The sequence below is a fragment of the Gordionus sp. m RMFG-2023 genome, chromosome 4, assembly GCF_954871325.1.
Source record: "Gordionus sp. m RMFG-2023 chromosome 4, tfGorSpeb1-WG-v2, whole genome shotgun sequence".
Lineage (NCBI taxonomy): Eukaryota > Metazoa > Nematomorpha > Gordioida > Chordodea > Parachordodidae > Gordionus > Gordionus sp. m RMFG-2023.
This window is the reverse complement of record NC_088778.1, coordinates 1316815-1335922: the sequence shown is the minus strand read 5'-3', so window position 1 is coordinate 1335922 and position 19108 is coordinate 1316815. Positions and strand designations below refer to the sequence as shown.

The window sequence follows — 19108 nt, the reverse complement described above, 5'->3', positions numbered from 1 at the left end:
CAATGGTGTTATATAATATGCAGTGCTCAAAGTATATCAGTGTAATGTACCGACAAAATTGCAACCATTTTTACGCATCAAGAATACCCCTCGGTAATATTATCTTATCTGTTTAGATTTAAATCGTTTATTTTCATTTAAAGAAGCTGGCTACCATCATATAAAGTGATTGTAATAGTTTTTTATACTCTATAATAACCTCGAGGAGAGCTTTGAAAAACTTAAAAGATTCTCAAAACTCTGGCACTTCTGCCATGGCTAGTGCTACTGTTTTCAGTATACCTAAAACGAATTATTTACTATTCGATATTCGATTCGATATTCGTAAATTCGATTAGAAAAAACGAATTGAATTCGAATAAGGAAAATATATTATTCGTTTTTTATCAGTTATTCGATCGATTCGACTGAAAATAATTTATAGTATTAATAAATATTGGAAAATATTCATATTTTCCTTGTGGAATAATGAAGAAACATTTTATATTTCGAAAATTGTTGTTAACGGCTGATTTTATTCGAATAACTTTATAATCCAAAACAACTTCAGAAAATTCTTTTATGATGGACTAAGAAGATATTTATTTTATGGAATTTGTAACACATATACAATTATGATAAACTAGTAACTGTCCCGTCAAGAATGACGGGCAAGGCAGATACTTCTCCTTTGTTTGATGATGAAGAAATCATAAATATTTACTTTTTGCACTAAATTTTTACCACTTTATTTGTAAAACATTGCTAGATGTGAGTTTTGCATCCCTTATTTTAGATTTGCATAGCTTTTGGACAATTAATTATAGAATCACGTCGAATAAAAACCCACTAAAATGGTGGAAACTACACGGAGACCGTTTCTCCGCGTTATCCAAAATGGCGAGAGACATATTGTCAGTACAAGGAACTTCAAAACCATGTGGGCGACTCTTTTCTGTTTGGAGCGCATATGGTAACCTAATATAGAATGTCGCCTAAAAGTTAAAATTGGGTTATTGTCAGAATATGTCTGTCTTCTACATGATATAAATATTATATTGATTTTTCTACATTATATAATAAATATACTACAATATATGTATGCTTCCATTTTACCAATGAAATTTGTTTGTCTTTTATCCTTGGTTAAATTTTACAAAATAAATTTTAAAAATATATCTTTCTTTAATTTATTGTTAAAATAAAATTTTCGGATCGAATCGAATATTCGACGGATCGAATCGAATAATTATTTTATTATTCATACGAATTATTCGACTCGATACATATTTTTTTGTGGGTATAGATTTTAGCATAGAAAAATTTTATAATATTTGGATAAAATATTGCTGAAAACAAGCTTGGCCTCAACAAAATTGCAAAGCATTTTGAAGGATATAGGGTTAGCAATAAAATCAAATTCTATTTGCCAAAGATTGCATGATTAATACTAGAATTATAATTTAAACTTATGGTCCTGTATCATTTTTGAATCTTTATTAGATATTGACAAAAGGCACCAATTATTATGAAAGAGAGAAATCTACATTTTAGTTTTAAGTTTCTAAGCTTCAAACATTACAATCCAAATTTGAAAGGTGTATATATATATAAACTTTCATTACTAAATGTAATATTTTATTTTCATGTTAAAACCAGTGTTTTATGCTGCGCTTGATTTGATGGTAATACATTGTAGGTAATAGAATTAATGATGAATCGATGAAATTTTTAAAATCAAACATATTTTTTTGCACCAAAGGAAATGACGGAAAAGAACATTTGTTAGAAGAAGGTGATATCGAGGACATCCGTGAATTTCACCATTTGAATTTGAGTCAAGTTTATGAAGAAATGTCCAAGTGTGAAATATTTATATGATGGCTAAAAACAGGGGGATGTAATAATAAATGACCTGGAGAAGAATCTAGACTTGTCAGATTCTCTTCTTCTTTCTCCTCCTATTCTTCTTCTTCATGATGATGATGATTATGATTCAGAGATTTCTGATTCTAACTGCAAAAACTATTCGTTTATTATGCCTTTTCGTTTACTTTCCTAATTTTTCTTCAAATATTTATTAACTATTCCAACTACCTCGTGTATTGCCGAAAGGGCCATGAGCAAAATTTAAAAAAAACAAACTTCATAGGACCATGAAAGATCTGTTTTTTTTCTTAATAACTCAACCATTTCATCAAATGAAACAAAATATAATTTAATCGTTTATAATTGAGGTTGGGGGGTCAAAAAATATTGGAATGGGTGGAGAGGATTATTTTCTTGGGGGGTAAGGGAATTTTGGGTGGGGTGGGTATTCCCCGTGCAACAAGAAAGCGTATGCCTAAATAGCATATTTAATTTTTAGTTTAATCTTCGATCTTATTTGATAAGCAGCGTAAAATCATAAAAATTTTAAGCAAAAAAAATAATAAGTTAAAATTTACTCAAAAATTCCATAACAAATTTTAAGATAGATTGGAATCAATCTACAAGTAACTAAAGCGATTATAAAAATATTTTAAATAAATTAAATTATCTAGAATAAATTACTATCTTATCTTGGAAAATTTAATTTAAAAAAAAACAAAAAAAAAATTAGGAACGCTTCACGATTTTGCGTGTCATCCTTGCGCAGGGGCCATGCTAATCTTCTCTGTATCGTTCCAATTTTATTATATGTACCGCCGAAGCAGTACGATATTAAGATAGTTTTAGTAATTTATATATAGTATAAGTTTATTAGTTATTTTACGAATATGGTTGTTTATATGATAATTTTCAATTTTAATTAGGTAAATGTTCTTCCAAAAAGGCAGATTTTATTACTAAAATAATTAATAAAGGTATTATTTTATAAATTATTAAAGAATAAAAATCACTTTAATCTAATAATGTAATTTAAGACTGTGAATATTGCATAGTAATATTTAACGCCATCTATTAAACATTAAAATATACATATATTTTATTTTTAGCGTAATTTCTATTTTTTCTATTTTGTTTTTATATATATAAAAAAAATTTTCTTTTAATATACGGATTTAATTTTTTTAAATATGGTTTTATTAGTTTCTCAAATTTTAAAATTGGAATTGAAAAAACACTGGATTATCCAACAAAATCTTAATCGGAATTATCTTAGGAATGGTAATTAGTGTTGCTAAACATTGATTTGATTCGATATTTAAAAACTTATGCTAAATACTCTGAGCCAGAAAATGTATTAAGTCTCCTTCCCATGAATAGTTTTGCTAGTATTCGCCCCTTAGATGAGTATTCTGAATTTCTATACATTAATAGCATTTCTTTTAAGCCTTTTCCCCCATCATTTGTTTGTTTTCACTTTGCGAAATAACGATTTTTGATAGTAAACCATTACTTCTCGGATGATACGGTGTAGTTTTTATATGTTATATATTCTTTTTTTTTACACCATCTTTCAAATTCATTCGAAATAAATTGTGGACCATTGTCCGTTACAATTTGACGTGGAATGCCGTATCGAATAACCCATTTTTCTAATCGATTTATTAAATTATTACTTGTTGTATCTCTAATTATATCGATCTCGATCTCGATCCATTCAATAAAATCCGTCCAGGGTTCTTGAAAAAATCTAAATGTACCATTTCCCAGGTTTGCGATGGCGGATTCCACTGGTATAAGGCAACACCTGGTATATCTCTGCGTTGTTTTTTGACATTCTATACAGCTGTTAACTAGTTTTTCAACATCTTTATCTAATTATTTCCGCCTTAAATAATTTCTCATTATAGATTTCATTGATGTAAATACCCCCATATCCAGTATGCAATATATGTAAAACTCTTTTTTGAAGTGATTGAAAAACGATTAATCTGCCATTTCAAAACAAAATTCCGTCGTGATTTACATCTCTTGTTCTAAAAGCTTGTAATTCTGATGCTTGATTTTGTATATTTGTACCATTTATTAATATTTTTACTATTGGATCTTTTGCGGTTTCTTCTCTTACTGCTTTATTTTTGCTTGTTATTCTATCATGATTTTTCTCTATTGGATTTCGCGATTAAGCGTCTGCAATTATATTATTAGGGCCTTTCTTGTACTTAATATCGTCATGTGCGGAATCTATAGGCCCAACGTAATAATCTTTGATTTGTTAAATGAGTATCTGCATCGCTCAATGAAAAATAAACAAAAATTCATATTAAACATGTGATTTTGCAAAGAATAAGGTTGGTGACGATATAGTGCGAGGTTCGAGTCAGTAAAAATATATTTTATTAACTCCTTTCTTTTTCTTTTGTTAAGGTATTTATACATTTTCTAACATATAAATTAGAATATAAAACGAAATACAAAAAAGTAAAATAATATATAAAAAAGTAAGGTTACGCCGTTTATAAAATAAAATTAGATTATAACAAAAATAATAAAAGTTCAAATGCAAAAAACAAAAAATAAGATAAAGGAATAATGCAACATTCTCCCTCTTCTGATAATTTCATCGGAGAAGTCATAGAGAGTTTGTTGTTCAAGTGGTTTATAATTTTGGTAATCAAGTTGTATCACAAATCATCATAACGTTGGCTTGTCCAATCGTTGGTTTGTATAAATCGATTTTGCACGTTGGTTTGTTTAATCACAAGCTTGATATCCATATAATTGTCTCCATTAATCATAGCTTGTTTGATCGTACTCAATTGTTAATTATCATTTTTCCAGTTGAATATTGGAATTTGGAATAAATCAGAATATGTAATTTGGAATAGTTGATCAAATCAAATATATGAATAATATGCACGAATAAAATTTTGAATTTCGGAACAATAAAATATGTAATAATATGTAATAAGGAATGATAATTTAAGGAATAAGGAATAAAATCCAAAATAAGGAATGATAAATGATTATATTATTTTTTAGGTGTTTATACTTTTAGCGTTTTACATTTTTTACGTTTTACATTTTTTAGCGTTTCAATATTTAATTACTAGCGTTTTAATATTTAATTTATTTTTATTTATTTTCAAACTCCGAGGTTAAAATATGCAAATATTATGCACATTTCCCTCTCTTAAAAAAAAAATTTAAATTTCACACCCTAATTTTAATTCAAAAAAAAAAAATTCTTCATAAGATAGTTTTGAAAATTCACCACATATATTTAAATATATTTTTCTAAAATGAATGTTTTTTTACATAACTTTTTGTTATCATATTAAGTATTACTTATAAGGGTTATTTGAATCAATCATGTGATTTAAAAATTACATTTTAACATATTTAAAATTAAGTTTTATCTTCTTGTTTAGGATTTTTAATATTTTTAATTATATTTAAGAATTCATCTTTAGGTTTATGTTAATTTACAACAATTGGTCATCATTCAAGAAATCAAAAAATATCAATATTATCCATTATGATTTTACATTTTAGTAATTTTAAAAATTTATAAATGCCTTTATCCTGGCATAAAATTTTAATTTATAATACTTCTTACGTGGATTAGAATAATAAGTAACCATCATTGGTCTCACAAAATAGAATTCATAACCTATCGTTCAACTTCCATATCAGTTCTTCCTAGGTTGTCACATTAGGTTAGGTGCTGGCTATTATATTCCAGTCCAACATCCAGAGCCGGGACACCATAAAGAAAGAAGCTTTTTGCATGAAAGAACGTACTAAGGTTTGATTCTTGGTCATCTCAGTAGTTTAGGTAGTCACAATAGATAAGGTAGTCATAATAGGTAGTCATCTCCATAGGTTAAGCACAAGGTAGAGTCATAATAGGTAGTCATCTCCATAGGTTAAGCACAAGGTAGAGTCATAATAGGTAGTCATCTCCATAGGTTAAGCAATCAACACAATAGGTAGTCATATAAATAGATGGATTAAACAATCGTCACAATAGGTAGTCTAAATAGAGTCATCTCAATGGATTAAACAATCGTCACAATAGGTAGTCATATAAATAGAGTCATCTCAATGGATTAAGCAATCGTCATAGATTAGATGGTCATCTCAGCAGATTAGGTAGTCATCTTTTTCTAGTCCACCACCCAAAGGGCACCATGCAAAGAATAAAGGTGGTGACGATATGGTGCGAGGTTCGAGTCAGTAAAAATATATTTTATTAACTCCTTTCTTTTTCTTTTGTTAAGGTATTTATACATTTTCTAACATATAAATTAGAATATAAAACGAAATACAAAAAAGTAAAATAATATATAAAAAAGTAAGGTTACGCCGTTTATAAAATAAAATTAGATTATAACAAAAATAATAAAAGTTCAAATGCAAAAAACAAAAAATAAGATAAAGGAATAATGCAACAGATTTCCAAACAATTAAAGATTAAGTAGAGGTTTATGTTCCGTTCGTATTGTAAACTTAAGTCCATATAAATAGTTCTGAAATTTTTCTACGCCGTTTATTCTTGCTTTAGCTTCTTTGTCTCGTCTTGTAAAGTTCTTAAGATGTACCGAAATTCGTCTCCGTTATTATATTTTTGCAAGAGTACAGCTCCGAATCCTTGATTAGATACATTTGTTTCTAATATTTACTTCGAGGTCCGGTTTATAAAACTGTATAGTAATTTGTTCCGTTACTATTCATTTTGCTCTTTCAAATAATGTATCATCTTTTTTAGTCCAATTTCCATTTAACATTTTTAATTAGTTTTATTATGTTAATCGGCCATAATTCCATGTAAGTTCGGTATGATCCGTGTATGATAGCTTAATATTCCCTCATTGAACATGACGTAGCATGACATGACGTGACATAGCGATGACAGATTAAAATTCGGAAAATTATAATATAGATATGAGTTAATATGATAATTGACATCTTTTTTGAAATTTATTTTCATTCATATTTGACCAAAAAAAAATGTTTTTATCATTTTAACAATTTACTTAAAATTAATATTTTAAAAGTTTAAAAAAAAATTTAACGCCAACTAACGGATATTTTTTTATTAAATCTTTAAAATTGTATATTATCTATTTTTTTTTATTGCCAATATTAAATAAATAATTAAATGTCATAAAATTTAACTTGTTCATATCCGCAAACTGAATAATGCATATAAAATCGATAACAAATAAAAATTATATATATATATCGTTTCAGCACGACAAAAATTGTCAGCTGTTAAATAAAATAAGCAAAGTGAACCCCTAATAAATTGAGATATTAATTTCATTTAAATTTATAAAAATATCGTACTATGTATTTTTTTTTCCGTTACTATAAAAAATAGTAATCCAATTTTTCAATACAAAATAAGTAGGAATAAAAATACATGACTCAATCACATTATAATGATACCTAGAGTGACGATACATTTATTAATGATGCTTTTGAAAACGTTCGTTAAATAATCAGCTGGACACGCCATTTTGGTAACTCGTATAGTGATTATTCTCATGATAATTTGATTCCTTGATATTTCGATGTTCAGGCAATTCCTTTAATAAAGTTTGGGTCAGGCATAGAAATGAGTTAAAATCTTAAGGCTTACGATATTTTCTTTCGGACAAAATATCGAGTTTGCCATTTTTAAAAATGGCCAACTCGAAATTTTAGCCAGAATTGCAAAATCCTTGAGATTTCGCTAACAGATGTTCGAATCCGAACCTTTGTGCCGCTACCACCTATGAGTTAAAATCTTAACCTTGAATTCATAGTGGCGCGATTGCGATCGCGATTTAACAGCTGATTGATTTTTAAAATCTGTTTATGAGATCAATTTTTATTTATTAATATTAATTTTATCTTTAATTCAAATTTTAATAATAATCTAAGAAATAATGATTTTAATAAAGAATAATTGATCTCATAAACAGATTTTAAAAATCAATCAGCTGTTAAATCGCGGTTAAAATTAATTTTATCTTTAATTCAAATTTTAATAATAATCTAAGAAATAATGATTTTAATAAAGAATAATTGATCTCATAAACAGATTTTAAAAATCAATCAGCTGTTAAATCGCGATCGCAATCGCGCCACTAAGAATTCAAGGTAAGGCTTACGATATTTTCTTTTGGACATAATATCGAGTTTGCCGTTTTTAGAAATCGGCTAAAACCGAACCGTTTAACAACACTCGTTTCGATAATAATTTTGTTAGTTGATTGTATTCGTGTTATTTTAAATTTCATTTTAAAATCGAAAAATTTTTTTAATCAGTTTATTGTAAATTATATATAAAAAATGATTATTAGGAATCGTTTATATTAAAGATAAAAATTTTAAAAATGTTTAATAAAAGAAAAAGTATAATGATAGGACATTAAAATATATATATATTTTTTTTTAAAATTAATTTTAAATGTATTAATCTGATTGGTGGAATATAAACCAATTAAATTGCACGATACATTTAATCATTGATTTAATATTTAACAATTTAATAAAATATTACCGGCTAGCTGGCGTTAGAATATATTCCCCTCCCCCCAAATCCCCCTATAGGAAATACATTTCATTTTACATTAGAAATCAATCGTAAATCAGCTGGAGACGCCATCTTGGTTACACTAATCATCATTAAAATTATATAAAAAATTGTTATTTGTATCTTGTAACTTTTCTCTTTATAAGTTTTATTATTTTTGTAGCGTATTGTTAGTAGTAATAGAAATATATATTAGTGATCTGCATACCCGACTCGAATTTATTTAAATATATAAAATTAATTTTTATAATTACTCAAAATAAGAGCTATATGTTACGTGACATCTAGTTTCTACTATGAATAAAATCAGATATTTTTATTTTACATCAAAAATTTAAATATAAAAATTGATAAATTTAGATATATTTAAAAAAATTTCCAATGCCCAACCCGACCCGGCCCGGCCCGATGTTTTTTAAGCCCGAACCCGAATTTTTTAACTTCGGGCCGGGTATTGCTGATCTCTAATATATATTTTTTTCTCTGCTTTCGCCTTTTTCTGGTGGTAAGCTACTTTCAATATCTCTTCTCCTCCACCTTATGTTATTTATCTAATTTATATTTCTCCATATTGGCTCTAACTGTTAAAGTTTTTATCCAATAAACCAAATGAAAGTAGTAATAGAAATATGAGTTCAAATGAATAATTTCTTGCAATTTTCTTACTTTTATTTCGTATCAAAACTATAAAGTTCTTGTTTTTTTTTGTTATTCAAATTTATATGATAATATACAAATTTAAAAATAAACGTTTTACAAAAAAAAATAATACAAAAATAAAAACTCAATACACGTTATTTATCCCCAATCTATCTGTTTCCTTCGTAATCTGTTCGGATAACGATCTTGACTTTTAAAAGTTTACTTTTTTTTTACGAAGATTGTCAAAATTGATAAACATTTCTTTGGTCTAATAAATAAATGAAAATGTATTTACAAAAAAAAGATTTCAAATTTTCATATTTGAACTCCTTTCTTTCTTTCTTTCTTTATTTCTTTCTTTCTTTCTTTCTTTCTTTCTTTCTTTCTTTCTTTCTTTCTTTCTTTCTTTCTTTCTTTCTTTCTTTCTTTCTTTCTTTCTTTCTTTCTTTCTTTCTTTCTTTCTTTCTTTCTTTCTTTCTTTCTTTCTTTCTTTCTTTCTTTCTTTCTTTCTTTCTTTCTTTCTTGTTATTTATGCTTGACTTAAGTGTTGTGCAAAAACCCGTACGGGTCGATTTAAAAACCCGCCCGATTACGACTATCACCCAAAAATAACATTATGTAAAGACCCTAAAGATTTTGAAGACAGCTTGTGCAGAAATGCTTAAATTTTGCCAAATTTCGATGCTTCAATGCTTAAATTTTGCCAAATTTCGATGCTTCACGTAAGATTATTTTAGCTTTTTAGCTTCCAAATCTTAATGAGCCTCTTTCAAAAAATAGACCCGAATCAGGCCTTCTAAGTTTAACAACATTAGACTTGACAACTACAGTTACATTTATGAAATTTAAAAAAGTAACTAAAGATACCAATGATTTTAATTATTAGTATACTTTTTATTAGTATAACATCTATTATAATTAACTATACCATAACTTACATATTTTATATCCAATTTAATTGCAATTCTATATTACAAAATATTTTTTTATTGTTAAATCACTTTTATATATAACATTAATCTTATATAATAAGTAAGTAATTATAAACAAATATATCAATTAATATATCGAAGATTTCTTTTTAGAAATACCAAAATCTTCCAATTTATAAGTAAGTAATTATAAACAAATATATCATGAAATTCGAAATGAATATTTTTAAAATAATATTTTACATTAATATATCGAAGATTTCTTTTTAGAAATACCAAAATCTTCCAATTTATAAGTAAGTAATTATAAACAAATATATCATGAAATTCGAAATGAATATTTTTAAAATAATATTTTACATTAATATATCGAAGATTTTAGAAATACCAAAATCTTCCAATTTATCAGAGGTCAGATTGCGGCGATGGTAACTCTCAATATCACCAGCTTCGCTAAAAACATCTGATCAGATTATCGCACACTTTTATAAACAGAATGCACAAAATAATAACAATATGGCAGAATGTTTTAGATATGACTTTTTTTTATAACATTTTATTTCAGTTAAAGACACCATTTAATATCGGATCGTAAAAATTTTATAATATAGGCCGATAATCGATATTTTTGGGTGAAATTCAGGCCCGATCCGATAAAAATCGGTGCATCCCAGGCCTACTAAGGGTTTGGAATTTTGTGCTGAGCCCAGCTGATAGCCTATTAAAGACTGAAGTACTTGGCAAGACTATAATTTTATCATTTATATGATATACCTGATATAAAATTTAATCAATAATATGCATCTCATTATAAATGATAATATTGAAGGTTATAATTTATTAGAGGAACCAATGACAAATATGATACCTAGACTGACGATTGATTCATCAAAAGTGTACATCAAATGCAAATCAGCTGGAGACGCCATCTTGGCTACACTCATCATTATTAAAATATTTTAAACGAGAGCCTAATTTATTCCTATATCTGATGCAAACTTTATTAAAGAATTACCGGATCATCGAGATAATAAGGAAGCAAGTTTATCAATTTAATAGTAGTTTTTTAGCATGAGAATAACTACTGTATGGGTTACCAAAATGGCGGGCCTAAAAACTACACCGTATCATCCGATAAATAATGGTTTACTATCAAAAATGGTTATTTCGCAAAGAGAAAACAAACAAATAATAGGGGAAAATGCTTAAAAGAAGTGTTATTGATGTATAGAAATTTAGAGTTCTCATCTAAGGGGCGAATACCAGCAAAACTATTCATGGGAAGGAGACTAAATACATTTTCTGGCTCAAAGTATTTAGCATAAGTTTTTATATCGAAACAAATCAAGATGTTTAGCAATATTAATTACTATTCCTAAGATAATTCCGATTAAGATCTTATTGGATAATCCAGTGTTTTTTTTCAATTCCAATTTTAAAATTTGAGAAATTAATAAAACCATATTTAAAAAAATTGAATCCGTATATTAAAAGTAATTTTTTTTATATATATAAAATATAAAATACAAAAGAGAAAAAATAGATATTATTTTCATATGTCGCGGTGACTTATATTGAGCGGATTATATTTAGAATAAACGGTATATAGCGCGGTATCGCTTTACCTAGAATTTTTTGCTTAATTTGGGTATCTTTCAGAAGTCCATCACTAATTGAGAGCAATATCAGGCTATTTGATGCAACCTAAATCGTTCAAGTTCAATTCTCAACCATTAAAAAAAAGACAAAATGATAGCAAATTATATATCATTCTGGTTTTATATCCATATTTTATTAATAATTCGTATACATATTTAGAAATTATAACACTTCATATTTTAACAAAAATACAATGGAGTTGAATAAACTCCGAATCCTTATATACGTAAAATTTCCCATTAAGTAGTTCAAAATAATTGACCATTTCTTTAAGGCTCACGAATTCAAACAAGTAAATATTTATCATAAAAGATAAATGGTCTTTGTGCAATAGCTGGGCTTTTCTAATAGCATAATTATAATAGGGTTAGTCGGAAATCCACCCCCCCCCCCCCCTTCCACACTGCCAAAATAAAATAAATAAAGAATATTATTCTATGATCATATGTTTAGATATTTTTTGAATTATATAAAAAAAATTACGCTAAAAATAAAATATATGTATAATGAAGCTAATTTTATGTTTAATAGATGGCGTTAAATATTACTATGCAATATTCACTCACAATCTTAAATTACATTATTAGATTAAAGTGATATTTATAATCTTTAATAATTTATTATAAAATAATTTTACTAATTTATTTAGTAATAAAATCTGCCTTTTTAGAAGAACATTTACCTAAATAAAATTGAAAATTATCATATAAACAACCATATTCGTAAAATAACTAATAAACTCATACTATATATAAATTACTAAAACTATCATAATAACGTACTGCTTCGGCGGTACATATAATAAAATTGGAACGATACAGAGAAGATTAGCATGGCCCCTGCGCAAGGATGACACGCAAAATCGTGAAGCGTTCCTAATTTTTTTTTTGTTTTTTTTTAAATTAAATTTTCCAAGATAAGATAGTAATTTATTCTAGATAATTTAATTTATTTAAAATATTTTTATAATCGCTTTAGTTACTTGTAGATAGATTCCAATCTATCTTAAATTTGTTATGGAATTTTTGAGTAAATTTTAACTTATTTTTTTTTTTGCTTAAAATTTTTATGATTTTACGCTGCTTATCAAATAAGATCGAAGATTAAACTAAAAATTAAATATGCTATTTAGGCATACGCTTTCTTGTTGCACGGGGAATACCCACCCCACCCAAAATTCCCTTACCCCCCAAGAAAATAATCCTCTCCACCCATTCCAATATTTTTTGACCCCCCCCAACCTCAATTATAAACGATTAAATTATATTTTGTTTCATTTGATGAAATGGTTGAGTTATTAAGAAAAAAAACAGATCTTTCATGGTCCTATGAAGTTTGTTTTTTTTTAAATTTTGCTCATGGCCCTTTCGGCAATACACGAGGTAGTTGGAATAGTTAATAAATTTTTGAAGAAAAATTAGAAAAGTAAACGAAAAGGCATAATAAACGAATAGTTTTTGCAGTTAGAATCAGAAATCTCTGAATCTTTATCATCATCATCATGAAGAAGATGAGTATGAGGAGAAAGAAGAAGAGAATCTGACAAGTCTAGATTCTTCTCCAGGTCATTTATTATTACATCCCCCTGTTTTTAGCCATCATATAATTATTTCACAACTTAGACATTTCTTCATAAACTTGACTCAAATTTAAATGGTGAAATTCACGGATTTCCTCGATATCACCTTCTAACAAATGTTCTTTTCGGTCATTTCCTTTGGTAAAAAATAATGTTTGATTTTAAAAATTTCATCGATTCATCATTAATTCTATTACCTACAATGTATTACCATCAAATCAAGCGCAGCATAAAACACACTGGTTTTAACGCGAAAATAAAATATTACATTTAGTAATGAAAGTTTATATATATATACACCTTTCCTCTTTGGATTGTAGTGTTTGAAGCTTAGAAACTTAAAACTAAAAGGTAGATTTCTCTCTTTCATAATAATTGGTGCCTTTTGTCAATATCTAATAAAGATTGAAAAATGATACAGGACCATAAATTTAAATTATACTTCGTTCTATAATTAATCATGTAAACTTTAGCCAATTGAATTTGATTTAATTGCTAACCCTTTATCCTTCAAAATGCTTTGCAATTTTGTAGAAGCCAAGCTTGTTATCAGCAATATTTTATACAAAACATTCATAAATAATATTATAAAGTTTTTTCTATTGCTAAAATCTATACCTACAAAAAATATGAATCGAGTCGAATAATTCGAGTCGAATAATTCGTACCAATAGTGGAAAATACGAGACTAATTTTTTTTTTATCAAGTTTGATCTCGAATTCTTAACTTGCTGCGCCAATTTCGTCCCCAATGGCAACCAAAATTGAATAAAAACTTTCATCTACTATACCATTGTATTGGATTGTGTGTTGAGGAATTTCTCCTAACAATCAGTAAACATTTTGGACCTATCAAAAATGCCTTTTGCTGTTTTGACCAACCACAATGATTTTCCAAAGACACACATGGACATGGACCATAGTTTATACGGGCCTAAATACATATAAACATATTTAAACGATATTTTAGAACACGGAGTAAATAAAAATGATGAATATTAGACGAATGTGTACAATCTTTTTTTAACGATTCACATCAATCAGGATTAACGATAAAATTTTAAAAATACAATTACATTTCAAAATTATATTTTTTTTAAATAAAAGTCAACGTTTTTAATAGCAAGGAATTTTTTTTAAAATTAATTAGGGAATTTTGCCAAGATAGGTGAGAGATTGGTATAATTAGGCTACTCGTTCGATATTGAATTGCGATAATATGATTATTTTACGAAACTTCGATATCGAAAATTAACTCCCTGCCGTTGGTTGTAAGGAGGTAAGGTTACAAATAAGACTACTTAATATTTGAAAAATTATGTAATATAAATGCCAAATCAAAGGTTTGAAGTTTCTATTGATAATATCTCGCACTCGAAATGAAGTTCATAACTAGCCGAAAAATTTACGTAATTTTTTTTAAGGATTTTAAAAAGGTCCATTTTAAATGTTTTCCAGTTTGTGTTAGAAATTTTATCGATAAATGCTATAAGCAAAAACGTTTTTAAAAAAATGTCGGCTCGATTCAACTGATTAAATTAAGATTTTAGCTGAGCAAGCGAGCGAGATTTCGTTGATAGATGTCCATCAAACCTTTCTACCAATCTATGAGCAACAAGCTCCAGAAAAATAGTGGGTTAGCCCCGTTAACAACACTATATAACAAACCCATCACTTTACCTATTTCGTCATTTTAAACTAAAAAAAAGCAATTTCTCATTATATGCCGGTTTTTTAAATTGGTTTATTTTACAGCCCATTTCTTAGGTACGAGTGTACAAATATTTTAAAAACGATGTTGTTATTTTTTATAGTTGATATTGAACAATCAAAATCAAAATTCAATGATGTTGATTCACATCTGGTCCTTCTCCTTTCAAAATTGTTAATTAAATTTAGAGATCTCTAAATATTAATAATAATGATGATGAACAATTATTGAAATTGTTTGTAAGATCATTTTGACTTGTGCATGATAATAGTTCTTATATTGTTTTAAAAATTGTTAGATTTTCTTAAAGGTTCTAAGCTCTTCGTTTATCCAGATGGTTTATTTGCTGGACGACAAAGGTAGACAACTTTTTGGAATTTGTAAAATCTAGGGCCACCATTTTATGGCCCGGACCCATATTCTTAATATAATATCGTTTTTTGCAATGAAATAAAATGAATGCTAAACTCTCCATCACATGATTTTTTTTCAGAATTTTTTGAACTAACCGATATAATCTGAATTTATTTAAATATTTCTAGATCCCCGACACAATTTTTTAAAGCGGGCCTGCACGTCTTTGAAAAAATAGATTGTGAGTATAAGGAGTAAATGATGTAAAAAGATGGTCTATATAAGTGATCTCTTCTCTTCTCTTCTCTTCTCTTCTCTTCTCTTCTCTTCTCTTCTCTTCTCTTCTCTTCTCTTCTCTTCTCTTCTCTTCTCTTCTCTTCTCTTCTCTTCTCTTCTCTTCTCTTCTCTTCTCTTCTCTTCTCTTCTCTTCTCTTCTCTCTCTCTTCTCTTCTCTTCTCTTCTCTTCTCTTCTCTTCTCTTCTCTTCTCTTCTCTTCTCTTCTCTTCTCTTCTCTTCTCTTCTCTTCTCTTCTCTTCTCTTCTCTTCTCAACCAATTGCGGTTCTTTAAAATATAACCCAACCCTTTATTGGCTGATTTAGCATCCTTAAAATTTATATATAAATATAATATAGAAGATGTGTTCTAGAAATGATACAAAAAAAAATACTTAGATAATTATTTTTGAGATGAAACATAACATAAAAATCCATGTATTATCGATTATCAGTATCTTTTTCATCATGATTTGTGAGATACATTGCATCCATTATATCGGTATATTTAACCTTTAAAAAAAATAAATAAAATATTAATAATTACTGAATGCAATAGATGAAGGCGACTCTTACAGCTTGATTAAAGACAGGGCCAGAAGGTATGTACCAATTTATAATAATTTTTTAAACTTGATATATGTAAGGTTCATAGTAAACGCGTTATCTTCAAGCGTCGCGTTATTTTACACAGCGTTATGACCTGTTATGCGATTGGAGTGTAATTTTATTTCGAATCGATAATTTTTTAAGCCTGAAATTTTTTTAAATTTTGGATAAAGTCTCGCACACTGAGAGAGAACATCGTTAGAAGATATCAACTAAAATCAGCTGTCATAACGGCTGCGTTAAATAAACGCAACGCTCGAAGATAACGCGTTCACCATGAATGCAGCCAGGTTAAAAATTCTGAAATTGAATAATTTTGATCATCTTTACGGCACCCGTAATTTTCACAATTTCGTTCTTTCGAATAATTTAGTTCGTAATTTGTACATTTTTTAAAAGGCAAATTAAAATTAATATTTAAACGCTTCCGTCGAAATTCTTTTTCCGAGCGTTGAGTGACGTATTTTAAAAATCTTTTTTTTTCTCAAAATAATCGGCCCGGTTTGACGGAGTTTTGTAAACCGACCGGATTTGTAACTCGTTCACTTTTAGATCCCGATCCTTTTAACAAAATATTATTTTTCCGCTAGGTCAAGACTGCTACAGATCTCTTAAATCACTGAAGGAATCGGTATGGCAAAATAGTTTTTTGCCTGATTTTTGGCGATTCAGCCCCGCTCCATTTTTTTAAACTTGTCTCATTTACCAATTTGAACATAATATTTTTTATAAATACCCGGCCTCTCTTCTAGAAATCGGATCGGGTTGGCCTCGTCGATTCGGGTCGAGTCGGATTGTTCGCACGAGTAAAATTGGAATTGGTCAAGGGAGTTTGAGTTCGGGTCAAATAGAATATAAAATTACTCGGTTAATTTGAGCGCAAGTGAACTCGAGTCTCGGTTCGGCTCATCGAGAAGGGTTACGCCATTTTTTTTATCGCTTCGATTTGAGTTTGGAATGGCATGAACTCGACTACTGTCAACGTTTTTACGATATTAAACCCGGTCCATAATTGCGGGTCCGCCTTTTGGATGTGACTCACCCGGTTTTACTCATTGATTTTACTATTCGATCCGTGCTCGGTTATGAGTCATTTTTCATTGCTGTTGCTCTAGATCGGGCCCAACCTATATTCGATTAAATATTCTAACGCTATACTCATATAACTAATGTGTAAGAGAAGGTTTGTTTTCGATATTTTTTGCATGTCAATATTTAAATTTTTTTATTAGAGCATGCAAGGGGCCCGTTAAAACATATTGTAGCTATTAGTGTTCTAACTTACGTTGAATAATAATTATAGCGATAGATAATTTGGTTAAAACCAAAAAAATATCGCCTACTCTTCCAGACTCCGCCAAAGGAGGGCCAAATCTTCCTCGCGTCTTTTGGGCGATATCTCGCGGCGTCCTTTAATAAAATTTTGATTTAGCCGTTTTTTTTTAAAATCGTCGGAAACGAGGTTTTTTAAACAACGTTACTTTTTTTAAAGTAGAGGTAACTGACGCGCTACTTTTTTAAAAAAAATATCTTTTAGCTAACACTGGATTTAAAGTTTGTGTATTGAGATTTGAATAAGTTGAGATTGAAATTTGAAGGTTTATATAATTAGATTCAATATGATTATGATATTTAACATTAAGTCGAATTTGATATAAAAACGACATAATGTGTATATATACTATATGTATATGTAGATGTTGGTTTGTCTAAATTTGTATATTCTCTATAATTTTCCAATTAGTAATATTTATAAGTCACTTAATGAGATTCATTAGAATTTTTTCGTATTATTATCATAAGACATAGGCTGGCAAACAATCCTTCAAAAGACTGTGTTCCTGAGGGGGGTCATTGCCGATATTGGAGTGATTGTTGTCCTCATTGCCGATGCAGGAGAAGGAGATGTAATTGCAAGTTTAAATAAAATAAATCACATTTATAATTTGATTCCCATGTAAAGTATGCATATATAAATTATTCTCAAACATTTATATATACGAATTAGGTTTAAGAAAATTACGATTAAGATAAATACATTTAAAGTTTTACAAGTCATGTCATGTTTAATATGTCCGATATAGATAGCCCATAAGCGTAGGTAAGACGAGTTAATCCCTTGGATCACAATCACCGCTTATAAAACTTTTGAAATTTCGAAATGTCATGTAGTATTAATGATAGGCGGGAGATTTGATGAATCCCCTCAAAACTTTTGACGGGATTCCTCAAAATCCTTCGAATGTATTCGATAATAAATCTTTTTTTGGTGAGCACACCATTCCTCACTCATTCTATGAAGAAGATTTTAAATATATGCGATACCCCAATCTGGACCAAACATCTCAAAAGGTTATTTAACAGATTATATCCGTTTCATGTACTAACTATTTTGTTTGGGGGATCTATTGACAAAATCCCAAAAATGTACGCATATAACGGTTTCAGCCCAGAATTTTACAGCCTATCACCTGCCACCATATCAAAGTTTTAAAAAAAATCAATCAAAAAAATACCAAAACAAACCCTATACTCCCCCCCCCCCCACCAGTTTTATTCAAATGAGAATAGTGCCGTCCTAACTACCCACCTCCTCAATTTCGATGATATCGAGTGATACCATCTCCCCTACCTGAACCAATAACGGTAAAGTTTAGAATCTTAATTTTCATTGGTTGGAACGATCAAATTGACAAATTAGTTTAGTCACAAAAGGAAGGGAAATCAAATGTGATGAACATTCTAAATGAGGTTTACATCTTGAGTAATCAAGGCGGATAATTTTGGTCACAAGCTCGATGCAATTGTTAGTTAGAATATTTAATAGCGGTCTGCATCGGGCCAAATTTTTCAAACCCGGCCCGGCCCGAAAGGCCCGAACCCGATTTCGAAAAGTTTTGCCGGCCCGTTAATTT

At 28.5% G+C, this 19108-nt stretch overlaps 2 non-coding genes across 2 annotated transcripts; one reads left to right on the top strand and one right to left on the bottom strand.

The window, feature by feature from the left end:
- Window positions 1-2572: 2572 nt before the first annotated feature.
- On the bottom strand, window positions 2573-2678 carry LOC135929240 (U6 spliceosomal RNA). Its single transcript, XR_010572544.1, has one exon. It is a non-coding gene; the product is annotated as a U6 spliceosomal RNA (small nuclear RNA).
- Window positions 2679-12445: 9767 nt separating this feature from the next.
- LOC135929243 (U6 spliceosomal RNA) lies at window positions 12446-12551 on the top strand. The gene has a single exon (XR_010572547.1). It is a non-coding gene; the product is annotated as a U6 spliceosomal RNA (small nuclear RNA).
- Window positions 12552-19108: the final 6557 nt, after the last annotated feature.